At 39.5% G+C, this 4,932-nt stretch overlaps 1 pseudogene; it reads right to left on the reverse strand.

The window, feature by feature from the left end:
- Positions 1–1,411: 1,411 nt before the first annotated feature.
- On the reverse strand, positions 1,412–1,548 carry LOC117285078 (annotated as a pseudogene).
- Between the last annotated feature and the right edge of the window lie 3,384 nt (positions 1,549–4,932).

Raw genomic sequence — 4,932 nt, forward strand, 5'->3', positions numbered from 1 at the left:
AGCTTGAAATTGTTTAATTGTCTACATGTTCATTATTTTTATCTCCAAACATGCAGAAAAAAAGGAAGTAATTTTATTTACTATGGTTTAAAAAAAAAAAAAAACAAGGCTCAAGTCTCTGAATGTTAAATTTTCATATGATTCTCTTTACAAACAGTATAATGTTAACAACCACTTCGTCCCTTCTCCACATAAGCAGGAAAAAATCTGAGGTGTCAAAATAGGCATTTGCATGATTTAAATTCATTCTTTTTATATCATAAAAGGGCCACTCAGAAATTTTCCAGGTCCTCTAAAAACAAAAGGAATATTCTGTAGCAGAGGGGAAGGAAGCTTCGGCCTTATCCCAATTATTTGGTAGTTACTCAACTGGATGACAGTCACCCACAATGAAAAACTACATTTATCACCCTCCAAAATCATCCTTGCAAGCATCCTCTAACTTCTTCTTCCCAAGTCCAGAATCAGTGCTACACATAGCTTCTTGGTTGAACACTTCAGATGTGATTTCTTTTCTGAACAATTTTCGAATAATACATTTTTGTATTTCTATAAAAAAAAAATCACCATTAAAAAAACTAATTAGGCTTTACCAAAATTGCAAAATAAAATGTAGTAAAACAGTAACCATATGGGAGGAGATTTGATCCAAGGTTTCAATAATAATATAATCCCTGCTGGTGCACTTAAAGGATCACAATGAATAAGCCTCCTTTAACCCAAAGGAAAAAAAGTCATGGGGTAAAGAGGAAGTTGTGACTGTCCCCAGATCACCTGGGGAACAAAGACAAAACCAGATCCAATGCTCTTTATTACTTCAAAATCTAAGCCATTTTTATTAGCTGTCACATGGCTCAAAGAAAGTTAAGCCCACCTTCCCTCTTCCTCAACTAGTAATCTTTCATAAGTTATTGTGAAATCCTTAAGAGATTTTCTTTGAAAATGAAAAGCAGTTTAATTTCTTTTATTTGGACCCAGAACGTTACTACAAAATTCAAAGCCCATCACTGGTTTATGGAGGGTTGTTGGTACCAAGCCCCAAGGAAGGAAGCAGACTCCGACCCCAGAATGCACAAGGCAGAAGCTATTCCTCATGGCTGGAGTGGAAAGAACCATGGGCTCTGCAGGCAGACACACTTTGCTACTTATTAGCTATGTGACTCAGACCAGTTACTTCTCTTCCCCTGCAGAAAGCAGATAACACCAATTCTTGAGTCTTGGGAGAAGGAAGAGAATGCACTGTCAACTAACTGGGGACTTGTGGCTCCCAAGGCCAGCCTTTGGAGTAAATTATGAACCAGAAAGTCCTTTCACTTGGGATACTTATGCACTTTCTAGCCTTTGTGTCTGCCCTACATAGTATAGACTTTTCTTGGATGAGTTAGAACTTTGCAAAGTTTCTGTCTTCATCCTGCATATCACTTCTCATTGCATCATGCCAATGCCAGAAAAATGGAAAGAATTAGAAAGTGAACCGATCCTAAAAAGGTATTTTCTTACATAAGTTAGATACTACACTTGATCTTAGCCAAAAGGCCGAGAAGAAATCAGAAGTTAAGAGATGTAAGTAGATTTCTTCCCATTTATTTCTCTCTGCTAAGAGTTAAGTACATACGGGGTGCGGGGGACCTGTCCAGGTTAGCTGGAGCTCCTCTGGGCTCAGGTTGATCCATCTGACTCTAGTGTAGAAAAGTAGAAGGTACATGTGACTAACACACACACACACACACACACACACATATATATTTTTTAAAAACAAGCAATGTTGTCTAATATCTATGGCTTTCAGAGAGAAATGTCTTGCAAAGTAAATGTTTGAAAAAGTTGAAAAATGAAGAGAAAACATTAAGAAAAAACAGAATGAAGAGATAATCTAAAGAATAGGAAGAAAATTTCCCAGCTACTCCTCAGACAGAGAACCAATAGCTAGAATATATACAGAACTCAAAAAAAAAAAAAAGACTTTCAAAATAAAAGACGCAGTCACAAAAATGGACATCTGAAAAGAACAGAGATTTCTCAGATGATTATGTGCAAGTGGCTAATAATACATGAAAAAAACGCTCAACTTCAGTGGTTATTCAAGAAATACAAATTAAAACAATGCTAAGATTCCATCTTATTCCAGAAAGAATGGCTACCATCAAGAAATCAACCATAAACAAATGCTGGTGAGATTACTGGGGAAAAAGGAATCCTTCTTCACTGTTGGTGGGAGTGTAAATAGGTACAACCATTATAGAAAGTAGTATGAAGAGTCCTCAAAACATTAAACTAGAGATTTCATTTGATTTAGCTATTCCTCTTCCCAAAAGAGTTAAAAGTACCATACCACAGTTGTACATGCACACCCATGTTTACAGCAGCACAATCTATAGTAGCTAAATTCTGAAAACATCCCATATGCCTATCAGTAGGTGAATGGACAAAGAAAATGTGGTATTTGTAAACAGTGGAGTACTATTCTGCCATAAAGAAGGAGAGACGTTAGTCTTTTTTAGGTAAATGGATGCACCATGAGATTGTAATTTTAAAATAAATAAATTAGGCAGCTAAGTTTAAATATTGCATTACTTCGCTTGTGTAAGAAATCCAATATAAATAAAGAGAAAAATGGGGGATAAATAATAGGAAGTAGGCAGAACTTATTCAAATGGGAAAGGGAAGAAGAGATGAGGAGAGGGAGGAAGGAAGAAAGATAAAAAGGGAATTAAAGGGAAAAAAGAATCAAAGAAGAACGGAAACAGGGGAATGGAAATGGAGAAGAAGGTCTAGGGAAAGGGGAAGGGAAGGGAACCAAAACAAGAATTAAGATGTGTTAGATACATACACACATTCCCCATGATGAATGCAATCAAGAACTGCAAACATGGACTAACAAAAAAATAGGATGGTGTCGGTATGGTGAGAGTATGTTTTAGGCAAGGGCAAGCAACATAATTGCTCAATTAATCCCTTCAATTCCTCTTAAACCTACTTGTTCCCTCTCCAAGCATCATCTACAGCGCCACCTACTGCCACACCAGTGTCTACCGCAATTCTAGTTCTGCAAGGCCCCAGGAATTAAGGCAAAGCCTCTCACTTTAGCTAAGTTATTTAGGAATGAAAGTGATGTCACTTCAAGTAGGGGAGAGGGGAGCGTCGAAAATGAGAGTAATCTGACAATCTTATTAAATGTCAAAATTACAAACATAACCTCTTGGCTACTGCCACATGGCAAATAGGTAATTTTAATTTTTCTTAGCTAGACTATAAATCCTACTCTCAAGATTTTAAAGCACAGGTTAGAATTACTTGCTCTGCTCTGTATATGTACAACAGGCAGACTTATCTTTTGTTATCTTCTAACAGGGTGGGAGTTACCTAATTGCTGTGCCGATGTGGTTCTTTCAACTGGGAACTGAAAGTACTGGAGTAAGGGGAGGGGGTGCTCTGTGGATGGGGGTCAGAGACAGGTTTTCCCTCATGTCTGGAACTCTCCGTGGACAATGAGGCCCTTCAGGATAATCAGTTCTCATTATGGAAGGCACCAGAACATGACAGACTTTGGAGCTGTGCTCTTATCTGACCCGGACAGTTAGCAATGTCAGATGGACTAAATCAGCCCTTTCCAGGCATTAAGAATACACAGAGCAGCTTGTCAGTCTTAAGCAAAATAAGTCAATTCAGATCTAAAATTAAAGTACAGACTTAAAATAGATTGTGACTTAAAAGATCTGGGATTAAAACAAAACAGCCATTTTACAAACAAGGAAAAAAAAGGACTGAAAATAAATGTGGAAATGACACTATTTACCTATCACTATGTTAAGCCTTTACACATTTGTGTTCACAAAGCATTGCTACCTCTCTGTTAAATTAGTAACTTTATGGTGTACAATCCAAAGCAGGACCACAGATTCAGTACGTAAATCGATGGGATGTTACTACCAAAGAGATCTGGCTGACTAGCAACTCAGCCTTATGCTGCAGTAACTAAGCTTAATAAGCAATTAACTCAGGTATCTTCCCGGAAATTATTTTAAGTGTGAATCAGGCATAGGGTGCTAAACAAATACCCTCCACAACAAAAGGGGAAATGAAGAAAATGGCAGTCATAGTATTCATACTGAAAAAAATGCTGATTCTACTATCTTATCCCTCTTTGCAAAAATAGATTAGTTTGCAGCCCTCACAACCATGTAATGTTGTCACAGATGTGTGCCAGATTTTGCACAGGACTTAACTTGGTCTTGAAGGAAAACCTGGAGTTTGCCTGTATCTCAGGCAGGAAAGAAAACCTGCTCTTTTTTCTTTTTCTTGTGTGTGTGTGTGTGTGTGTGTGTGTGTGTGTGCATGTGTGTTAATAAATCTGAATAACAATATGAAAGGGTTAAAAAGCCGGACACCAGGTGTGTTCTCTCCACTTTATAGGGCAATTTAAGCATACGCAAAGTTACCTCTGCTTTCTTCTCCACCAGCCAGCTGGGGGTGGGGGGGCTGTCACTGCCATTTACACCAAACCCCTCCTGTTCTAACAAAAGGAGGGCACCAGGCTGCGCAGAGCAGGCATCAGACTTCCTACAGCCTGCAGCCGCTTTGTTGCCAAGTTAAGAGCTCCTCCGGGTGATGGGGGCACGGTGAGCCACGGAGAATATAATTCTAATTCCAATCTGTGTGCTTTCAAAGAAAGTAGAGACAAATGAGGCCATGGGAGGAGCTGGAGGAGGCAACCAAAAACAAACTTTCAGACCCTAGGAATCCCATTTCTTGCAGTAACTGCTAGCCTGGGGTTAACATTTAGTCCCAAAGTATTTAGCACACCAAGAAGGGACCGAGCGGCGTCGCCGACCACTCCTCCAGCTGCAAGCGGCAGGCGCGCTTTCCGAGCTCACTGTGCAGCGCGGTCGCCTGGCCCCCGGCCCCGGCCCCCTCTCCGAGCACTGGACGCGC

This window comes from Fukomys damarensis, unplaced genomic scaffold (genome assembly GCF_012274545.1).
Source record: "Fukomys damarensis isolate Sample0158 unplaced genomic scaffold, DMR_v1.0_HiC HiC_scaffold_5, whole genome shotgun sequence".
In the NCBI taxonomy this organism is placed as follows: domain Eukaryota; kingdom Metazoa; phylum Chordata; class Mammalia; order Rodentia; family Bathyergidae; genus Fukomys; species Fukomys damarensis.